This window comes from Strigops habroptila, chromosome 5 (assembly GCF_004027225.2).
Source record: "Strigops habroptila isolate Jane chromosome 5, bStrHab1.2.pri, whole genome shotgun sequence".
Lineage (NCBI taxonomy): Eukaryota > Metazoa > Chordata > Aves > Psittaciformes > Psittacidae > Strigops > Strigops habroptila.
Window position 1 is genome coordinate 73,148,445 of NC_044281.2, and position 23,628 is coordinate 73,172,072.

Genomic DNA, 23,628 nt, shown 5'->3' on the forward strand with positions numbered 1-23,628 from the left:
CCAAATACCTGTAGCAGTATGTCAGTATTTTGAAATAATGTTGCATCATGTTTTACCTGAAACTTCATTAATGATAGCATAGATGGCCTCTTTATCTTGCCAGCATCTGCCCTATTACTGGTTGAGACTAAGGGCCAGGCATGTGGAGTAATTCTGTTGAAATAGTTGTTTTTGTATTTTATGCAACTGACAACCAAATCTGGCCTCTGGAATTTACAATCAACCCACTAAATTAGCTTTAAGCTCACTATGGGGTTTGTTCTTCTGTAACATAACAAAGGCAAGCTGCTATAGACAGCCTACAGTAACACTGCTTTATGTTCAGCTGAGTATCCATCAATACTGAAACATCCCTCTTGATCCAGTTCAGGGTCACATTTCACCTCTGTTGCTCAGCATTGGAGGGAACTGAGATTCCAGGCCAGGAGGCCTCCAACTTGTCATCTGTTGACTTGTGATCATGGTTGGCTTGTTCCTGAGCAGGTTGCAGTATGGGATGTAAAGATAATTAAGGAAAAGGCTGTTGTTGATGGACTGACCTCCTGGTGGGTTGCCTGCCTTCCATCAGAATGGAAAAAGGATAAAAATGGCTGCTCTGTGTCCATATTGGTTGTCCAGGGAGCCGCATTTGAATGCTGGGATTGGTGCCTTGCTCATATTCAGTTGTCATATGGATTTTTTTTGGGTGATCAAATATCTGCCTCTCCTGAGTAGATAGAGTGCCAAAGCAGGTGATGCTTCACCCCAGGGTGGTGACAATGTGTGCCGTTTTACCTGTGAATGCCTTATGGCTTCCAGAATACTGGAAGAAATCAGGTGGAGCTGATGCCTCCTGGAAAATGCTAAGCAAGTGTGGAAGCACACTTTTACGCTTACCTGAAAATAAAGAGTGCTGGAGTCCACCGAGAAGATTCACGTGGGAGGCAGCATCTCTGCCAGGTCTCACCCGGTCCTGTCCGCAGTTTGGTACCAGCCGGGGAAACCCTTCTGGTGGCATTAACATTGTTGATTCTAGTCGACTCTTTCTTGGTCATATGCTTGGAGCTGGTCCCTAACCAGTGATGTTGCACCACTTCACCACCTGAGTCATGGATATGTTTAATGCAAATTCCGTAGGTGGCAGGCAGCCCATTGTTTAAAGAAACAGTTTCCTCCCTCACAGCCACCTGAAACAAGCTCATGTGAGACTTGATCTTATCAGCCCATAGCTTTGCTTTTGTTAGCCAGTGTTGTATTCTTGCTGGGTGTTTCACTAGGTGTTTCAGAAGAACTTGATCCATGCAGGTTGTGGGTCCAGGCTGGGACAAAAGAAGCTTCATCGTTTTCTGCAGAGCCTGTCTATAGATGAAGTGACTGGAGGAGAATAAAAGACTGAGAAGCAATAAGGCTGATGTACTGTGCTTTGCTCATGAGGTTATGTGCACCTACCGTCTACGTCAAAGTTGTCTTCTCCGTCATCACACACAGGTGCTCAGAAGCATGAAATCCCCTCCTCCTCCTGTAGGAAACATTAACTTTAGCTCATGCTAGCAGCTCACCTTCCCTATCTAACGGAGCCATTTCTACTTTCTCCCCGTTGAGGCTGTTGTTGCTTTTGCTCTTACAACAGCCCCTTCCAACTCTGTCCCTGTGTTTGCATCCTTCCTCCCCTGCTGTCCTGAGTTGGAGCTGCAGGGAGATAGGCCAGTCTGGGCCACACGATTCTTCTCCTCCCCTTTCCTCTAACCTATCTCACCTAAGTAGTATTCTTAAAACATTCAGGAGTTTCTTTTTCAGCATTTAAAAGTATAGAATTCAAAACACTTCCAGTTTAACAAATTTTAATTGAAGTATCTATTAAAAAGTTTCCATTCGCTTGATTTCTTTTTGGTCACTGCTGTCTCTTGAGTTACCTCTGTGGGGTATTGCTTGAAGTCCTGTTGTCTGCCTGTGCTCTTCTGCGCGTTCATGACTCCTTTTAGTGTTCTTTCTCAATAACGTAGTGCTTACAGTTAAGGGAAGAGTTCACAAGCTCTTAGCTCACCTCTCGAGATGCTACTCAATTTGGAGCATGGAGACCCACGGTTCAGTGTTGCGTAGCTGCAGAGGAGGTAAAGCTGTTGCGGGATTCAGTGTTTGCTTCCTGGAGGCAGCAGTGAAAGCTCAGTTTTACATCACTTCTGTGATGACATCATGATCGGAGGAGTGAGACTCTATGTCTCATTCTGTTTCTAGTGTGACATTAATAGCAGCATTGAAGTTCACTGGGGTTTTTTGAGGCAATACAAGATGCGTTTGCTATACTGACCACTAGCGCCCTGAATGTTGCCTTGTCAAAGAAGGTGACAGGATTTTGGACTTTGACTGTGACCTGACAGTGTTCAGAGAGGGACAGCAAAAATCAGGGTCTCTAGAGTAACTGGTGTGGAATGTCCTGTAGCTGTCCTGGTCAGGCACTTTCTCCCTCTGAAGAGGAATGTGGATTGTCAGTATTTATAAGCCTGCAGTTTCTTGTTCAAACTGAAGCCTTTGTAGTTTTCTAGGAGTCCAGGCTTGAAATCCAACCTACGTGTTCTTCTAATGCTTAGCTTGTAATAGCAACAATAGTAGCTGGAGATGTTTGTGATTTACAAATGCACTTTTAGAATTTCAGGTTAATACTACCACCCATAATAGGCAAAATAATTTGCCCACATTGCACTCAATTAAATATACAGATACACTTGTCAAGACCAGCTATTTCCATTGGTGCCAAGTGCTCCTGTTGCATGGGTGCAAGTGGTTGCGCATGAGTGGGTATAGTAGAGAGTCTGGTGAGTCTAGACATCATTAATATAATGTCATTTCACTGCCAGTAACACTCCTAGGGTGCTGGATTGCGATGGTTTCAGACACTGTTGGGCTCTATCCTGTCACCTCACTGTTTTGTGTAAGTTTTGCATGTGTTCAGAAGTGGTTTTCTTTTTTCCTGTGGCTGGTGGCATGACAGTCCCCTCTATACTTTGGTGTCTGCTAGCACCAAAGCTCCCCCACTCATTAAACAATAAACTCCTCTTTCCTGATTCAGATATGTAATTTAGATTATGTGCTAAGGGATATTCAAGAAATACACATGCTGCTTTATTCCTTCAGATGTTTCTAATATTTTTGAGATCTTCCTGTATTATTGTTCTCTCCTACTGAATGGAAGGAGTGATTTCCTTTATAATTTTGGCTCTAAACCTCATACAGATAATGATATTTCCAAGATACTTAAATCCAAGCACCAAGCTTTGGAATACCCATGCGGATACGCTGTACAATACCTAACATATGCTTAGCTTGTGCATTTTAGCCATATGACAGTGTTCTTAGCCAAGTCAATTTTCTGTTCATTTTTTTAATTACCGTCCTGTGAGACACAGTTTCATGCGTCTTACTAAATTTCCAAGTGTCTGGTCTCTGTTACAGCGCTGTTCTCATCTGTTAAATAGGCAATTTCTTTGGGTAACAGCACCAGGAATAAAAATTGTTGGGAGTTTGGCTAAGGCAGCAGGATTCTTGACAGCGGTGCGCCTTGGTTTGGCCCATATCTCTCGAAGGAAGCTACTTACACATCGCACTTAATTTACAGTGCTCGTGGTCTGGTGTGGAGTGGTAGGGGGGAAGAGGGAGTGCCCTCGCAAGGCTCAGAGAATGAATGCGTTGTCTCTACTGCAACCCACAGGCAGAGACAGTGGCTGCAGTCTGCTCGCACCCTTCTGAGAGAGGTTGGTCTGTTCTGCTGCAGCCCCCACCGTCCTTCAGCTGAGAGTCTGTGTCACACCACTATGGCTGGGGACAAGGTGCCTTTCCCAGCAGCCCTGTGGTGGGTCAGCACACCCAGCCCGTGTTAGAATGTCAATTTTTGCATCAGCCATTGGCTGATCTTTGTAAGCTCTTCCCTCCTTTTTCCTGAGACACTGTTGAGGCCTCAGCCTCCTTGCCCTAGCTTTGGTACAGTGTCATGCCAATGGGTGCAAGCTCGATACTTCCAATGAAGCATTACCTTTTTCTTTAAATTTCCTACTTTTTCCCTATCCCAGCTTAGTCCGTGGCACTCTGAATGTATGAATTCAGTTCCTCTGAGGAAACCCTCCAGGAGCCCCGGCCATCAGGGCTACAGTAGAGGCTCTTCAGTGACTTTATTCCCATGTGCTGCCAATAGGAGTTTATATTATTCAGTATAAACTTACTTCCATAATTTAAACATTAGACTTTCCTCTCCTGTTTATTAAACATTGGGAACAGCTGTGGGATATACTTCTGCCGTCTGCTAACCAGTGTCAGTGTTGTTTTGGCTTACCCTCTTTTCCCCTGTGGAGCTCATTTTGGCAAAATTTTGGGTGGCAGAGTTGGGGATCTGAGAGGCTCGTGGCTAAGGGGATGTCAAGAGGCACTTCCTGGAGTGCCTCCTTGGCAGTCACAAACAGGAGGAGATAAATCTGACACCTCCGTAGGTCACAACTTTACTTAATTTTCCTTTCTTTTGCTAAGAAAATATCCATCACCCCTTCAGAAACCTTGTTTTTGCCCCCCACACACTTCATTTCTCATTTTAAAGAAGTTTTATGGTGTATCCACCGTTTCCATTCTCTTTCCTGTTCCTTCTCAAAAACTGGTCTTAAATGCAAGGGAAGAACGTAGCCCTCTCCTTCTTACTCCTTTAAGTAATCATTTTGTGCATTGCACAATGTTTTTAATTAAAACCCTTATTTATATGTTTTTTGTAATAGCCATGGGTTCTCCTCGCTCTGGGTGCGCTAATCTAGCCCGGTTGTAAATTACCCGGCTTGCACATTAAAATAAATTGCAGTGACACAGGGCCTTGGCAGCACTGCTGGAGGCCCTCCTGAGCCCACTGGGGTCTTCATTGCATGTTTAAAACATCTCTGTTTGCTGGATTTCCAGTATATCTGGCAGGATAACTGTAAGGAGGAGTCCTCCTTCAGGTAGTTTACATGGGGGTAGTTTTCTTAACGGAGTTGTGGAAGAGGGAAACAGGAGGGCAGTAATAATTCCCTTGTGTTTGTTCAGCCTGATGCAAATGGAAAGCAGGGAAGAACGTGGTGTTGATGTATGATGAGATGGATCTCTGGTTTTCATGTTGAGTAGCAGCTACCCGATTGGAGAATGTGGGACATCAGGGTGCCACCAAAAAAGAGATCTGGTCTTTCCGGATCAGGAGAGCTGCAGTTAGGGCCATAGTTCAGCCGGGTGCTGAAACCACACTTCTAATGTAAGAGTTGAGATCTGTGAGACCATTCATGTGCTTAAATAGCTTGCTGAATTTGGATGTAAATACCACCCTTGGAGAAGCCCTGAAGGCTGAAAATACAACCTACAAAATCATGTCGAATTGGTGCATCTAACACTGCCTGCCCCTCTCCCCATGCCAGGTTGTATTACACCTACTTTAAAAAAGCACCTTCTGCAGCTTAGTGCTTCACAAAAGGCATTAATCAAAAAAATTACTGCAACTGCATAAATGTAATGATATAAAGGCTAATAGTTTCTCATGCTGGGCAGGTTTGCAGTGCACAAACAGTGTTCTACTAGCCCGATCCTTGCGGTGAAGGCCGGTTCTACCTGATTTCTTGTAAAAGATCATCTGAAGTCATTACATTTGCAGGTTTCCCACACCACCTGTTTTCCTGTCTGTAAATATGTAAGACAGGACGCTCGGTCTTTGTTCTGAAGGCATGTTAAGATCAATGCCCTTGAGCATGCACCCTCTTCTGAGCGTCTAAAAATTTGTTAAAGGTATAGATCTTGATTACATTCTCTTAATCCAAGCCTTTTCTTTTAACCCAGCTCTTAAAAGGAAGCGTACATGACAGTACATCACACAATATCTCAGCCCTTTCCTGACATTTCTGTGGAAGTAAATGAAAGGTGTAAATTAAAAAAAGCAAGTGTTTGTGTCTCACTTTAACCTTCTGTTATGTTAAATGGCTTTATTGAAGAGTGCCGGCAGTGTTCTCAAAAACTTGGGAAAATCCACTGTGAGCCATGCAATTAGTTGCCTTGGGAGCTGAGTATGGAGTTCATGATGTTTGATGTGAAAATTACACGGACACATCTAATTGGGTGTATTTGCACCACACAGGATACCAAATAAAGAGGTGAACTCTTTTCCCCCATTCCTTGCTTGTTTTTCTTCTTTAGTTGAAGTGTTTACCCTGAACTCTTCCCAGTCTAGATAGTATTTATCTAGGCATGTGAATCGATCAATAGGTGCACGTTCCCCTGTGCAGATTTTGGAGAGCAGAGAGGGAAGAGAGGCAGATATGGCGCTATGAGCCTGGAAAGATGAGGGAAGATGAACTTCAAGCTACCTCATGCTTCCCATTATCATTCCTTAGTTGTGACTTGCAGGGCCTATCCCAGCCCTAGAGCTCTACTCTTTCTGCAGGAGTCAATGGATAATTCAGAGAGTCCCCGGCACCACAGGATCCATTACTCATGATATCTTTTAGTGGTTAAGTTTTGCAACACAAACATATGAGGATGTTTTCTGCTGTGGCAGTGGTCTCCAGTGCTCATCATTCTCCGAGCCCTTTCTGATTTCTTGCTTTAATGTTTCTTGTTAATGGTCCTCAAAATTAAAGAAAAATGTTCTGTAAATTAGCAGCTGATACCAGCTTGCATTGTGAATGCACGTCCTAGGGTATCATTCCCTGCACTGAGATACCTGCTAACAAAACCCAGAAACTCAGTGTGCTCTTCTCTCAGCATTAAATCTTGTATCATCTGTCTGTGCATGTGGATGTAGCTGTCTTCTCCCTCCTTCCCCCTTTAAATCTCCAGAAACTTGAATGATGTGTTGATCTTTAAACAACTTGGTTTCATTTTCCCTTGGTTGCAAATATAACTTGCCTGATGAATGCAGCTAAACTGTGAGCGCATTTTAAGTATTCCATGTTTCTGAACAGCAATAAAGACTTAAAGTAAAACATTTTCCAGTAATTTAGTACTCTCTTCAGTGCAGTTATTCAATTATTAGACCACAAAGGCATTCTGCAGTTTGATGTTATTAAGAAATATATTAGCCGAAAATACTCTATTATCATCTAATGCTAATAATCAGCTGGCAGGAATTAGAAGAGAAGATGTGTAATTGGAATTCTTGTGGCTAATAAGATGTGAATTATAAAGACTTTTCCAGGAGAGAAATGTAGGTACTATTATAAGAAACCGCTATTTGTATTTTAAAACATTAGTAGGCACAGTGATGAGATCAGATTGATTTGCTTAAAATATCAGTGAGGCACAATAATGGAGATTACTGAGTAACGCTTTGATCCTGGAGCAACATCACTGTCCTGCACCCTTCTTTCATTATTTGCCATGCTGCTGTGGGATGCCTTTTCCTGATCCCTGCTGTAGCTTGGTTTTAAAACATTGGTGTAGCAGAAAAATACATAGTGAAATGGTAATTCAGGCCACTGGTTTTCTAATGGGTACCCTTCTCCTGGTGATGGCTGACGTGACGTACCAGATAACAGCGGACAGCTAATAGATATCACAAGTGTTTAAGGACATGGATAACTTCTTAAGTACATGTTTTCGCAGATTAGAACCCAGTTGTGTCTGTCCATCTGTACGTGTGTCTCTGTAGGGTGCCACCGGTGAGGAGTGTCTTTTCCTGAGCTGTTTGCAAATAGATTACACCCTAAAACTGTGGCCTTTGGTTGCCCCGTTACTGTAAGTGTTGTTAATGGTTGTAAAATTATCCACCCACAAGATTTTGTCTTTGACCTCTGCATCAGTGAATTCCACAGGTTGATTGCTTGCCATTTACTGTAAGGGGAGGGAGAGATATGGTCCTCCTTACAGGGCACATCCCTGTTTCTATCCTAAATTTGACCTTTAGAAACCTAGTCCTAACCAAAGTTGATAAATACCATTTTCTTCTGGAAGCTGAGAGTCTTCAAATGAGGTGAAATGGAGAAGGCTGTGAGAGGGGAACCATAATGGGGTGGTCTTGCTTTTCTAGCACTCACTGACTCTGCAAAACTGAGAAACGTTCTCCTAAATTCTTAAATTGGTTTTAATCTATTGCTCTTGGCAGGAATTGGTGCCTTTGGGTTGGGGAGTTTGCTGGAGAGAGCAGGCAGTATCAGAAGTGGTTTCTTTGAGAGTTATGGGCTCCCTGTAGAGATGGTTGGAAGTTCACCGCATGAGGAACTGTGTGGACACAGCATGGTAGTGCAGAAGTGAAGGCAAGACCCAGGTATGGTTTAGTGACTTGTGGAGAAAGACAATAGCAAGAACCAAGTGAAGAGCGTCGGCCAGGTGAGGATGGAGGTAAGGGTGTCCTAAAAGCCCATAGGGAGCTCGCCGGGTCTCTCCTGTGTGTCCATAGCAGATAGTTTAAAATGCTGGAAACTGCAACAGACCGGCTATAGGCAAAAAAGGGAAAGCCAAGTGAGAAGACAGGAGGTGAGCAGAGGAGCGTTCCATCCTTCTGCAGTTTGCAAGGTTTTCTGGGACTTGGTAGTGTCTTGAGAATTCAGTTCAATTCCCAGGCAAGCAAGCAGCAATTAATTTTTCTAACTGAAAGTGTATATCTTGATTATCACCTCTTTTTTAATTATCAGATACTTAGATTTAGTTGCATAGTTGTCTCAGACACTGGGAAGCAATCTAACTGGAGGATGCTGTAGCTTCACAAGCATTTAAACTAGCCCAGCCAGTGGTGCCGTTGGAAGAGCCAGCTCTTGCCGTCTGGCTTGTGCTTGGGCATATGTGAACCAAACCAGAGAACAGGGCTGTTAAAACATGCTTTTCCTGTTTTTTCCCTTTGTCATGGTATATAATGTTTGCATTTTAAGAGGCTGTCATATTCACCAGATAAGAGGAACTGAGCAGTGCTCCCGCTTTCAAACAAAGGCAGATCCTTTCTAGCCAGTTTTAACAACATTTTTCCAAAGGCACATGAACTTTTCAAAGCAGATGTATCCAAGTCTACTGGACAGTGAACTCGGTATGTTTGAAACTGTGGGGAAACTTGTAACCTTTCCCTTCTGTTTGAAAAGAAGAAATCATCTGTGAACCAGACCCTGCTGAAAACTCGTGCAGAAGTGTAGTGGAAGGTTTCAGGTCACTACTTACATGCTTAAGAGGCAAAACTGGTGGAAAAAGAAGGGATTGTACTCGTGCATCAAAGGAAAGTTGTGAGGACACACATTAGCAAACTGGTCTAATGAGAGAATGGTGGTGGCTGTCATGGGGAGGGCTGTCATTTCATCAAGAATGCCAGAATATATGTTTTTGATTTGGTGGTGTAAGATATTTCTTTTTTGTAAGAAAAGTCAGCAGAGCTGTTTTAAATAAATACAATTATCTGTAGAAGGAATAGGAAATACCGTAAGAAACATGGTGAGTGAACTCCAGTCCCTTTCAGAGGCTTCCCTTGCTGTGTCTTTCTCCCCTGCCTTCCTCTGCTTCACCCGGGGAGAATATTTAGATGCTTTTGCCCAGAAGTGAAAGAACATTTTTCACTTACATTATCAGGAGAACAGTTTTCTCTCCCCTTCAGCACACTGGGCTCCAGTGCTCTCGGTGCAGAATTTGGTGATTGTTCCCCCCCTTCGTTGTTTTTTGTTTTGCAATAATCATTCTTTTTAATACATTTTTAATAAACCAGATTCGTTTGAGATCTTGAAATGATGCTGCAGACAGCAAACAGAATACCTTGTCCTAAAACACTTCCTCTTGTCATGTAGATAGTTTTATCAGATAAAAGAATTGTTGCTTTCGGCATTGTGTATTTTATTGTTGCACATGTGTTCATACACACCCATATACAGTAATGCCTGTTCTAGCCAGGACAATGGGAGTGTAGCAGCGTTGAAGTAAAAACCCAATAATGTGGCTTTTTAACCCCTTTTTCCCCCCTGAAGTTCTCTATGCAGATCTTTTTCTGTGCAGCATAATATTCTATTTGAAGTGGAACTTAGCTCTTAGTTAACACCAAAAGTGATAAGTTGTCTAAAGCCCTGTTTAGACAGACAGAGCTTATTTGGCATCTGCATTAAGCTGTTTGACAAAATGTTTCGAATGTAATTAGTTCACATCAAAGGTACACCACCTTCGGTGGCGGGTAAGATGGATGAGAGCTAAAGATACTGAGATCAGCAGGACCTGATTGAGGGCCTTGCAATTTAAGGTTATACTGTTTATTACGTTTTACGTTAATAAAAAAAAGGGGGGAAAGAAAAAAAAGGAATACTCTAGCGCTAGTGACTCTTCACTACTCATGCTCTTCTCATACCACAAGAGAATACAGTGGCCTCCAAGAGAGATGATTTTTCTTTAGTGTGGCAAAACAGATGTGTGGAAATAGGTTGTGTTTAAAGTATATTTCTGAGAAGACATTTATAGAAATGATGCATTTCCACATACTGTTCTCAGTTGCCTTTTTCTATCCCTATTTGCCCAATTTACACTTTTCAGTTTGGGGATTTTTTTTTTGCCTTGTGATGTCAGGTCTGTAAAAAAACAACCTGAAATCTGAAAGCTTAAGCTGAATTCTTCCTCATTCTTGCATCGGTATCACTGAACACTGCAACTAGGGTGACAAAGAGGGGAAATAGGAAAGTATCTATGTTAAGTTGTATTTTTACCTTTATAGTATCCCCACATTACTATTGTTACTTTAGTGCCTTTCTGCATATTTTATGTCTAATTCTACTCAGGGCTACATCTGTATCAACAGTGATAGTGAAATAAGAAGTATTTCCTACTCTCTACCAGCCAGTAATCAACACTTCTGTTTAATAACATGGGAATTAGAGAAGGATTGCTTCCTGTGCTTGAGTGGCTGTGGTGATATCAAGCAAGAGTTAAACACTGAGCGTGTAGGCTAAGTTTTTCAAAGTGACAAGTGATGCTGGATGCCCGACTTGGGAACATTGGTAGAAGAGTTCAGTGCTTTCTGAAGACAAACTGTGTTTAATTGCAGTTTAGATTTATGAATTACGGAGAGTTAATAAAGTGCCAAGCATCAGCTGAGGTGCAAAAGCTCAGCTGGTGCTTGGTAGCTCCTGAGCTGCAATCATTTCAATTGTGTATATAAGCCCTTTATTTTAATGCTGTTACTTCAAAGTACTTATTGTGGCCATCTTGGTATGAAGATGCTCCAACCAAGTTGTTAAGTACGCATAATGGGAAACCTGTGTGTTGAAAAAGGCAGAGTTGTTATGTCAATTCTTATTCTGGATCATACCGCTCTTTTAAAAGTGTAATGATTCACGGAAGGTGGGAGAAGACTTCGCCAGAGCTCCATGTAGCATTTGGCATTTTTCCTGAGCAAGAAGTTTCTTTATGTGGTTTACTGTGTATAATAAACACTTAATTAGTATGATTTGGGGACTGATAAGTTAAATGGTGAGGAACAAGTGGTAGCAAAGCTCTCTTTAAAGTGTTCAAAAATAAAAGGAAAGAAAGGATTTCTCCAGTGCTGCTGGGAGGTGGTCCTGCCCTCATTTCAGTAAGGTTAGCTTCTTTCTTAGTGTGACTCCAACTGTATTGATCCTACTGTAGATTGTTTATAAGATAAACAGCATTTTGGAAACATGCAGTATTTAAAATTTAAAATACTTGTTGCTTGCAGACATGGTGGATGAGTAAGATTTGATATCTTAGGCTCTTTCGGTTATTTAATCCATGATAAAATGCTTTGTTTTTCTACTGCTACTGAGCTTGGAGATAGTGGATTTTGAAACCTCTTCCTAGCTGATGACTGGGTTTTCTTTTGGCCAAAACTGAGCCTCAAAACATACATGAATATATTTGGGGGGCAGGGTGTGTGTGTTTATTTTTTTACTAAGAGGAAAAATAAAATTAATGGTATATTGGGGCTGGGAAAGAAGCTGTTTAAAGCTTGTGAGATACTCACAAACAGAGAGAATGTGCCAACACGGGGGGTACGGATAAAGTAGCAGAGGGCTCACATCAGCCTCAACAGGTACATGTTAGTGTGGGCACACATGCTTTACTTGGCTCCATATATGCTTGTAGTTATGTCTGCAAGATGATAGGTGTATATCTATTTGTATATAAAAGATAACCCAACTAATGCTAAATTGAAGATTAAGCCCATTTGGGATTTTTCTCTTTCTCCTTTCAGAGCCTCTTTCCACATCCGCACATACACACATTCCTGCCTTTGAAATCTTTCCCCAAACTCCTCCTACATGATTTTCTGTAGAAACTGGGAGCATAAATAAAAGTCCATTTTAATCCCCTTAGCAGGTAAGTGAGAGAAACAATGGGAGGTTTTATAGCCAGCCCTTCGCCCCTGTGGGTAGGAAATGAGTCATTACCATGATGAAGAAAAATGAGGGACCTCAGCCATAAATTCACGCTAATCTCCTGTTGTCAGTCTCTTGGGCATAGTTAGTGACTCAGCATTATGTTTGCAAATGGGGTACTGTGCCCTTGGTGGCCTGTCAGGTGCTGAACTGCTCCTCTCCACGTTCAAAGGTCTTTGGGTGGATGGGAGGGATGGGCTTCCTTCCTGGAGTACGGGGCCTGTGCCCGGCCCTGTTCCCGGTGTCGCCATCCATGTGTGCTGCTGCTCCTCTCTTTTTTGCCATAGGGAACCACCACTGCCAGGGTTACTTCTCAGTGTGAGCAGCAAAGTGCAGGCACTTCACTGGTCCTTCAGGTCTTGATGGCACCCACCTGATGATATGCAAGCAGGCAGTGTTACTGTCTTCTGCTCTGTGGGGACATCCTTCAACTACTGTTCTTCTCTTCTGAACATCTGCTTTGTATTTTGCAGAAAAGGTGTTTGTCAGTGTCCAGGGAAGGGAGATGTTTCAGAAGTTTCTCTCCACCCATATATTATATAAAAATAAATACTGTGCATACATTCTATACACCTGCATATGTATACGTATACATATATATATGTATAGGTATGCCCTTCCATGCTAATGTTCCACAGTCTGGAGAGGATTTGGAAGGCGGCATACCCACCCAGAGCAAGTTGGTATTGAATCCTGGACAGCATTTCTGTGTACATCAGCTCAAGCCCATAATTCGCCAAGGGAATTATGGTGGTGATTCACCCAGCTGTGTTATTTTTTTGTCCGTGAACATTATGAATATCTAAGCTTGAACTCCTATGCAACAGCACCCATTAAAAATTAATGCTGCCTCTTCATTTGCGAGCTTCTGCTCCAGACTCACCAGCCTTAGAAAGATCCATGTCTGTGCACAGACACAGACAGGAGCGTTGTGTGACTGTAAAGGTGCCTGGAGTTTATGGCATCTCAGCTCTTGCTGACGATCAGAGTAGAGGCCTGAAACAGCAGCAGTGTTCAGGCTCCCTCCTTGAGATTTCCAGAGTGGGAGAGCTAATGCCTTCTAACCCTCTTATAAGTCTAAACATGACTTCTGCTGACAGGGAATGAGCATCCCATAGCTTCGAGCGTAGTCATCAACATTTTGTCTGTGTTGACTGGGAAGGGACTGGTTTTGCCATAAATTAGCAAGACGATAACATAAGAACTCCTGTCCTTGCCATCTGTAGCAAAGCAGAATGAAATAGTCAGACCTCTCAGTTCTGCTTGCAGCGCCGAGCCAAGTCACATGCAGTCAGCTGGGGTGTCTCCTGCTTATTTCCATGCGGAATAAAAAATAGTTTATAAATTGTAACTTCTCCACATTCTGGCTACTAGGTAAGCACAAGTGTGTCAGGCTTTTTCTGCAAATAGCAATCTCCTAGGATGTGAGACATTGTTAATTTATCTTAAATAATTCAATAGAATGTCAATATTCCACAACTCCCTCTACTTAGAGTGACAGGTCTGTTCAAATTAGTAGCCCTGAAGAATAAAGAATATTCAGGACATGCTTTTATCTCAGGAAAGACAGAAGTCGGTGCAGCTGCATAAGTTTTTCAAGTACCAGTGTGAACACCAGTATGCTACCTGGATGACAAGTCATTCAAGCATGAATGTTGTTGCTTTTAGAAAAGAACTGGTATGTACACTTTGTACCCAATTAGTAATCATTGCAGGTTCTCTGTATGAGCATTGTATTCTGTATTTCACATATACTTGAAGAATATACAGCATAGAATCATAGAATGGTTTGGGTTGGAAAGGACCTTAAGATCATCTGGTTCCAACCCCCTGCCATGGGCAGGGATGCCTCACACTAGACCATGTCGCCCAAGGCTCTGTCCAGCCTGGCCTTGAACACTGTCAGGGATGGAGCATAATGTGCAAGTGGATTCTGTGAAATGCTGTTTCATATTTTCGCACTAATTTTATTCTATCACAAACAAAAGGTTTTTTCTCTTAAGGCCGATCATGTGGTGAGTTGAGGCAGCCAGACTTGTTGCTCAATGTATTTTCTCAGTGACAAGTTGGAGATCTGTTAATTGGTAAAAATAGTCCTGACACCACGCTCCGAGCTGCTGGGGAAGAACTAGTGTTGTTCCTTTTCCAGGTTACTATCGCCATAATTAGAGCAGCAATCATAAGAAGTTAAACACGCTCTCCGTTTTCCTTTTCATTATTCTGACAAAACAGGATTCCTTGCTGTGCTGTATTTTTATCTGTATTTTCAAATCTATTTTTACATTTCTGAAGAAATAGAGGTCATGGCGTCCCAAGAATTCCTTTTGAAAACTATTGCAGATTAAGGATATTTTCTTGATACTTTTAAATTTTTACTTAAATCTGGCACTGTGATCTCCTCTTCCCTTAAAACTTAAGATACGTGCGTAACCCCTCTCCATTCAGGTGCTCACATCCTTTTGATATTTGCAAGGATGAATCGATTAATTTGGGTGCAGGAAGGAGGCAAGGCAGGGCTGCCCTTTGTTTAACCCAGTGGTGCCAGCTAGTCTGGGTCAGAAGCGTGACTAAACTCCAGCTGAGACATTTCTGTGGCTGATCAAGATGTTAGGGCAACACCCAGAAAAATAGCGCAGGCTAGCTTGGCAGTGCTGTCTTTAAGACTTAAAGTGTACATGCTGTTTTCATCTCAGACCTGTAACTTGCCCACGCTGCAGTGGGGAGTCAGGTTAGAGGACCCTCCTCCTCCTCTTCCTTAGCCTTGTAAAGCCTTCCTGCATTTAGCATGGCAGATGTATTTGCCCACAGTTCCTGTGACAGTGGCCATATGTGAGCACATGTAGCCCTTCCCATCCCAGAAGATCCCATGTCGGTGCCCATGCTTTGTCTTCCTTGGAGATGTATAGGTCAGTTGAAAGGGATTGCCTGGTATCAGGGTGCCATAACTAAGCGATAACTTCATATGCAGTTTCTCTTGCATGGTCAGTGTCTGTAAGCTCGGAGTAACTTATTTCTGAAGATAAACTCAAAGTGTTCAGAAAAGAGGGTCCTGGACTCCACTGCATACCTATCTGTTAGGAAGGACATCATGGTTTGCTTGTACAGTCTTCTCAGCTGTCAGTATTCTGGGTTGGAAAAGAAGGAGGCAATATATTTACTGCAGTTACAGTTGTAATTATAACCATATTTACCAAAACCACCTTTTCTGCTGCTTTTGCATCATTCGGATACACTGTAATACCCCACCTGGGAAGATGTCCTGAGCCAGTCAAGAGCTTTTGGGTCAGGATGAGCAGGCAGACCAACATGGATGATATTATAGTGTGGGTCCTCAGACAACTGGAAGAAGGCTTACATTTCCAGGTCCTCATGGGGGACTTCAGCCACCCCAGTGTGTCTGCTGGAGAGAAAACACAGCAGGAGACAAGCAGTCCAGGGTGTTTCTGGAGTGCATCTGTAACACCTTTCTGACACAGGTGATTGAGAAGGTGACAAGGGGACTCTGCTGGACTTCATACTTACAAACAAGGAAGGACTGGTTTGGGATGTGAAGATCAGGGCAGCTGTGGCTACAGTGACCATGAGATGGTGGCGTTCAGGATCCTGCAAGAAGGGAGGAGGGCTAAAAGCAGGATCACAACCCTGTCCTTCAGGAGAGCAGGCTTTGGCTTGTAATGGGATCTGTCTGGAAGAATCCTATGGGATACAGTACCAAAGAGAAGAGATGTCTGGGAAGAGCTGGTTCATTTTCAAAAATCTCCTTCAAGCTCCAGACTCATGCATCCTGACAAGCAAGAAGTCAAGCAACGGTGTCAGGAGGTCTGCACAGATGAACAAGGAGCTGCTGACTAAACTCAAACATAAAAAGGAAGAACACAAGCAGGGAAAACAGGGATACATGACCTAGGAGGAGTATAAAGAGTCAGTGTCCAAGCATGCAGGGATGGAATTAGCAAAAAGAAAACCAATCTAAAGTCGAATGTGATGAGTGATGTGAAGGGTGACAATAAAGGCTTCTACAGGTAGAATCATAGAATCATAGAATCGTAAGGGTTGGAAAGGACCTTAAGATCATCTAGTTCCAACCCCCCTGCCATGGGCAGGGACACCTTGCCCTAAACCATGTGGCTCAAGGCTCTGTCCAACCTGGCCTTGAACACCGCCAGGGATGGAGCATCCACAACCTCCCTGGGCAACCCATTCCAGTGCTTCACCACCCTCACTGTAAAGAACTTCTTCCTTATATCTAATCTAAACTTCCTCTGTTTAAGTTTGAACCCATTACCCCTTGTCCTACCACTACAGTCCCTAAGGAAGAGTCCCTCCCCAGCATCCTTGTAGACCCCCTTCAGATACTGGAAGGCTGCTATGAGGTCACCACGCAGCCTTCTCTTCTCCAGGCTGAAGGTACATCATGAGTGGAAGGAAAACTAGGGAAAATGTGGGCCTGCTGCTGAAAGGGGCAGGAGACATGGTGACAAAGGATATGGAAGAGGCTTAAGTATTCAGTGCCACCTTTGCCTTTGTCTTTGATGGCAAGATTTGCCGTTAGGAATCCTAGACCCCTGAGACAAGTGGGAAAAGAGCAAGTAAGATACCTGGGTGGAGGATCAGGTTAGAGAACATGGCACCTGATGGGATCCATCCATGAGTGCTTGTCATTGTGAGGTGACTCTTGGTAATCTTTGAAAGGCTGTGGCAATCGGGGAGGTTCCTGACGACTGTAAGAAAGCTAACATTCTTGTCTTCAAGAAGGGAAAGGAGGAACCTGGCATGCTACAGGTTCAGCCTCACCTCAATTCGTGGAAAGGCAATGGAGCAACTAATATTAGAAACCATTTCTAAACAAGGACAAGAATGTGACTGGGAGTAGTCAGCATACATTTATGAAGGGTAAATCACACTTAACCAACCTGTCGGCCTTCTGTGCTGAGCTAACTGGTATAGTGGATAAGGGGAGAGCAGTAAATGTTCTTTCTCTTAACCTTGGTATGGCTTTTGGCACTGTTTCCCGTAATATCTTTGTAGGCAAACTGATGAAGCATGGGCTAAGTAAGTGTAAAGTGATGTGGAGAGAAACTAGCTGAACTGCTGGGTTGAAAGGGCTGTGATCAGTGGCACAAGGTCCAGCTTAGAGGCTAGTCACTTGTGATGAACCCCAGGGATCAGTGCTGGGCCCAGTAGTCTTTAACATCTTCATCAGTGACCTAGATAATGAGACACAGTGCATCTTCAGCAGGCTTGGAGATTATACAAAACTGGGAGCAGTACACCAGGTAGGTGTACTGCTATTCACAGGGACCTCGGTAGGCTGGAGAAATAGGCCAACAGGGATGTCATGAAGTTGAAGAAAAGGAAATGTGAAGTTCTGCCTCCGGGGAGAAATAACCTCATATACCAGCACAGGCTGCTGCTCTTATGAAAAAAGCCAGTGATATCTTGCACTGTGTTAGTCAGAGTACTGCCAGCAGATTGAGGGAGGTGATCCTTCTCCTCTGCTAAACCCTGGTGACATCTGGAGTGCTGGGTCCAGTGCTGGGCTCCCCAGTACAAGAGAGGCATGAACTTAATGAGTATCCAGCAAAGGCCCATGAAAGTGATTAAGGGGCAGGAGCATCTTTCACGCGAAGGTTGAGAGAGCTGAGACTGTTTTGCTTGGAGAAGAAAGGGCCCAGAGGGATCTTATTGAGGCATATGATTACCTGATGGGAGAAGTAAAAATGAAGGAGCCAGGTTCTTCTTGGTGGTGCCTGGTGACAGAGCAGGAGGCAATGGACACAGACTGGAATACAGGAAATTCTATTTCAGCATAAGGAGCAGCATGGTTTTTTTACTGTAGGTGTGATCAAACACTGGAATAGGTTGCCCAGAGAGATTGTGGCATCTCCATCCTTGGAGATATCAAAACCTGATGGGACACATCCCTGAGCAATCTGCTGTAGCTGACCCTGCTCTGAGCAGGGCAGTTGGACTAGACCAGAGGTCCCTCCAACCTCAGCTATTCTGTGATTCTGTAATCCTGCTAGCTGTTTGAACATGTAATTGTTGACCTTGTGATGGTCAGTATTAAGGCAACGGTCATGTCCCCCTTCAAACTAACAGTCCTAATTTGTTTATGCTTCTAACTAACTATTATATTAAGCCACAGTACTGCTGACCCCCTGAGAAGAGGTAACTGAAGCTTTTGTTGAAGAACACATGCTGTTTGGCTCTATGCCCCTTTCTTCCAAGCTTGGAGGAAAAAAGGGGGCCACTGGTTTATTTATCTTGACTTAATATCTTCCTGTATTTTGTTGACCTTAACTCTCTGTTTTCTAATGAAGCTTGAAGACGCTTATGAGCTGAATTTATTAATGCTTTCTTTTGTTGTGAATGATTTGCTTTTGTTTAGCCCTTACCTCTTGCCCTTTGGAGTTCACATGTATTCCTAAGGAGGAGCAATGAATGGATGTTTCCTGCTTTAGGTGTGTGCAAGCATTTCTCCAAAATTTAAGTTTGGGCGTGGACGTGAAGTGAAGCTGCTAACCCAGAATGTCCTCTCCTACCCAGCAAAGGCATTCTTTGTGGGTTTTGACAATAAGGAGTTCAGGCAACATCCTTAATGTACTGGAGTATCTGTCTGCTTTCTGCTTCATCAGCCCATGAGCTGGTGATGAAATGCCCTAACTTCTCATTGCTCGGAGATGTTGCTTGAGATCCTGCTTCAGATTTTTGAGACTTACTTTTTTGCTTGTTCAATCCTATTAATATTCAGAATTAATTCAGTTATTATTTGCTTTAATTCCTAATTGAGATTCGACTCATTCCCAAAATGTAGTCATTCTTACAGTATTAAAGTAGTAGGGAAAGTCTTGTCATTTTGATGGGCTGATGATGATAAAACATGGCTTAAATCCAGTCAGGCCACAGACCTACTTTTCAACATTGTACCTTTTTTTAATATTCTGACTTTGATTTCAGTGCTGCAGAGTTCATACGGTCCAGAAATCTCTGGAGGATTCAGGGACCAGACTAGGTTATTTGCCTACCTAAGAGTTTGTTTGGAAAACTTGCTGTTAGTGAAAGGTGTTCCTATATGAGGAATCTGAAGAAGAGATTCTTCTGTGAGAATACAGAGAATGGTGGGACAACATGTAAGACCCCCCAGTAATTTCTGGAGTGGCTCTCTGTTTTAATTGATAATATTAGAAGGTGATCATGGGCATTCCCACTGTTATCAATTCAACCTCCAGTGCTGAATGAAGATTATCATGTGCCTTCCTCTTCCTCCATTCTGTTTGTGTCACTGTGACCAGATTAATCAAATCAGTGGAAGAGCATTACACATAGGATTTGGGTGGGAAGTGTTCTTGTGTGATGTGTGACAGTGGAGGTCATTCTGTGCGTCACAGAATAATTTCCTTTGGAAGAAGGAGGTCATCTGGCCCAATGCCCCCAGCTCATGGTTGTGCTTTTAAAAGAGCTAGCTTTCACTTAGGGAGGGGATTGCTGGCTCAGAGCTGACATGCTCAGACGGACTCCTGTCTTGAGCAAGGAGTGAACCCACTGAGATGGTGGATACAGTCATTTCTCTAAGGCTTGGACCTAAAGAACCTGTAGCTGTTCATGAGAAGTGAGACTGTTCTAACAGGAGCGAGGATGAAGCTCATTTCACACTGGCTTCTCAAAAGCTTTCAGGAGGTAGTGACTTCATGACTGTGGCTGATAAACAAACTTGGCTATTTATAAAAATAGACTGATGGTCTGGCAGGAATTCCAGCCTGTCCGAATGGGTCCGCTCCTGCCAGGCAGCGTGAAGAGGGTGTGCCCCTTCTGCTCCCTCCCAGCTTTCACATTTCCCTGCTCCTTCCCAATCAGATGGTAAATACGTCTCTGCACATAGCATTAAGGTTGGTAAATCAGTTGTGCAAATACTGCCAAGTGAGTAAATACAGTAGAAAATGGAACATTCACTTCCTTTTGTTTAGTTATCGGTATAGATTTAAAGGCAAGTCACCCTAAGTAATTGTGTTTAGGTCATTAAACCTGGTTTAATAATGACAATAATGGGGTGTGTCCTGAGACAGGAGGCAAAGCAGTACACCTTTAATTGCCTGGGACCAGGTTATTTCTGATAACAAACCTATCTCTTCGGGATAAGTTCAGAGGAGAGAAGTTTGATGAACACCCCCTTTTGGACATATCCTGAACATTCTTGTCCTTCAGCTCATATTTGAGCCCACTAAAATGTAGTGATATTTTCAGCACTGTCTTCATTTACCGGGTTAAAGATCGAATAAAATCTCTCTGACACAATGATCTATATGCAATGTATGACTAGAAGAAGGAAGATTTCCTATATTAGAGGGTATAAAGTTCCTACCCATATTACACAGGTTTTTTTCCAGTCTAAGCCAGCAGTGAATCGTCCTCATTCTGCATGTTGGTTCAAGATTACTCTTGCATGAAAGAAATGTGCAAAATTATAATGGTAAGCAAGCAAATCTTTCAAGGCTAATAAAAAAAGAAAATATGGCTGTTTTCTAAACTTCTCAGGGATTTTTGATCTTCCAAACCAGTCTCCGCAGAGATGGATTAGTGAGGAGAGAACAGATGAAGCAATCAAAGGTGCCAGATAAACGCAATTTATCATGTTTCCACAATTTATCGCCTAATTATCCTCCTCATTGTGTGTGTGCGCGCGTCTATACGTGTATATTTATATAATGGGGATGAGTATTAAATGTGTTTATGGAATGATACCGCTCCTGGATTTTCCATTGCGTGTTCTATAAACTGCTGGGGGTGGCATGTTGTGTTTTGTTTTCCTTTAATAAGTGTTGTGTGTGAAATCTCACTAGACATAGCTAAACCAGAGTGCATTGCTGACATGCCAGCCATTTTATAGAAGACATGACGTACATGGAGTTAACAGATCCAACCCAAGTCTCTTAAATTTATATAATAAAATCTCATAAACCTGCTAAAACATGTGATTCTTTAAAATAATGAAATAGTTTTTAAATACAACCCATCATTTCTGGAACATGAATTTTTCTGTGATGGCGATTCTTTCCTGTCACGTTGCTATTACTAGTTTTGTTGCTGAACAGGTTAAGACTATAATCCACCTCTTCAGCTGTGTGGCTTTCCTGGTGGAGATGGTTCTTTATAAGCCAGGATACAAAGTTCAGCACTTACTGGGCCCAGTCCTAATCCTTTAGTCATACAATGACTTTTCCATTTCTCAGGTCCAATAATATAACTATGACCTCACTTTTACATAGAACATCAACAGCTTGTTTTTCCGTGTTGGATTGTGGTTTACATGCTTCAAGAGGACCTTTTGTAATTGTGAAACTTTGCAGGCAAATAACCTGGTAAGGCTCTGCATTTCTGTTGAGTTAAAAAGCAGCTAAGGTCTTTTTCTTCCTCCTTTATTCCATGCTTGTGTCTGTTGAATACAGGTCTCTCATACGTTGAGGCATGCTGTTGTTTCTACCCAAGGCCTATTTAAAACTTCATTTTGGAAGAGTAGAGGCAAAGTTGTTTCCACATGGAAACAGTCTTTTGGGGCTTGCTTTTAATCCATCTTCATGGAGTAATCAAATAAGATTGGGAGAGCACATCTCATGGCTTCTGTAAGAATAGCTCAGTGAAGATGGGGCTCATGGTGCCTGCCTTGGAGAAAGGTCCACCCCAGCTGTGGTGGGTAGCAGTATATAGCCCAAGGAGAGGAGATGTGTCATATCAGGCTCTTTGAAGTGAGTATAAGAGCTGTGTCTTGTCTCGAAGCGGTGAGATGCATTTACGAAAAGGGCTGCATGCTCATATTTACTAAACCAGAAGGCTTTATTGATCCCAGTATTAATTTCAGTTTTCCAGTGAAAGACAACCAGGAGTATTTCGTTCACTCCAGATTCATTTTCCCCCTTCGCAAACTCCAAATTCCGATTTATTCTTTTACTATCTTTCAATTTTAACCCATAGAAAAACTCTTCTAAAGGGGAACAAGAGGGAGGGATGAGGAAGGTTGTCAGTGACATTTCAGCCTCTTCATCCTGCTTCCCAATCTTCAGCCACCTTCTGCCTGACAGGCTCTTCACTCAACCCCTCGGGTCCAGGCTCTGGCATCAGTCTTTCACCTCTTAGGAAAACAAAGTTGGCAGGGAGATAATGTTGGATTTAACATGATCTACAGGATTGGGGTCAAGGGTGATCACTAGGGCCTTCAATCAGTAGACGTTCGTTTGAGCATGTCATCACTGCCAGTGGTTTTCAGATCAGGCTTGTACTTACAACAAGCTGAAGTGACAGGTGAGAAACCTGCTTTTCACAGCAGGCAAGAAAAAGCTTCTGGGAAGTCGTGGCCAGGGAAGGATAAACATGGCTTGAAGACAGAGGTAAATTGGTTGCTGGCCTTTGCTCACTGGGAGAAGGAGAGCGGACATCGCTCTTCCCTTCATCCCAGCGAACACGGCGCCGTTTGTGGAAGTAGCTGGGGTGACCCCTCTGATTCTTTTTGGAGATGTATTTCCAGCTTAGAAAAAGATGAGAAAAGCAGCAGCAATGACAGCAAGCAGCAGTACAGCCAGACCAGATGGTGCAGTATGAGCCTGGAGCCCGGTCCAGCCCCTAGGTGGGGTGTTGGTGCGGGTGTCCCTGGCCAGCACATGGTGCATAGACAGCGATATGTCCCCAGGGCCACCCTGGAGACAGCCAGATGTGGAAGGATAGCAGTAAAACAACTTTTCTCTCTCGCCCAACTCTTTACATAAGGACCTCTTGCTGCCTAGAGCAAGGAATGGGAGGCCTGGATATTGAAGGAGGAAGAGGAGTTAAAGACATGGCTCTTTCTTCTTCCCCACTCTAACACAGTGCAAGGGTGATGTCCTCCTTGCTGTCCCTCCTGGAGGAGTGGTGGGGTGGACCCCACTATGGACCTGCTGCTGCATGTCACGTGTGGCTTCTTGGTCTGCTGCTTGCGCTCTTTCACTCTTTTCATATTTTCTTCTAAGCAGGTAGAAATATCCCTGATGAGAGAAAACTAATCCCCTTCCCATAGCTGTTTCATGAAAACTAAATGGGCTTCAGAGCTTTTTAAGTCTTGTGGTTTGGCTTGGGTTAAGGAGGAGGGGGGAATTAGGTGATGGTGGCAGGAGATGGAAGCGCATCCCAGAGCAGAGTGGCCAAGCAGCACTGTGTCAATGGCATGGGCTGGACATGCTTGAGTGGTACAACACTTATGCTTTCAGTTCTGGAAGGTAATGTCAGTTTCCAGCAGGTAAATTCCTCTGTAATCTAATTCCTCTCTTTGTAATGACTGGAGACC

The 23,628-nt window shown here is 43.2% G+C and overlaps 1 protein-coding gene and 1 long non-coding RNA gene across 25 annotated transcripts in view; both read left to right on the forward strand.

Moving 5' to 3' along the window:
* Positions 1–23,628, forward strand: part of TCF7L2 (transcription factor 7 like 2) — a 179,553-nt gene that overhangs the window by 88,554 nt on the left and 67,371 nt on the right. The gene's annotated exons all lie outside the window — the stretch shown is intronic.
* On the forward strand, positions 15,204–16,825 carry LOC115607967. The gene is made up of 2 exons (XR_003991409.1): positions 15,204–16,339; positions 16,725–16,825. It is a non-coding gene; the product is annotated as an uncharacterized LOC115607967 (long non-coding RNA).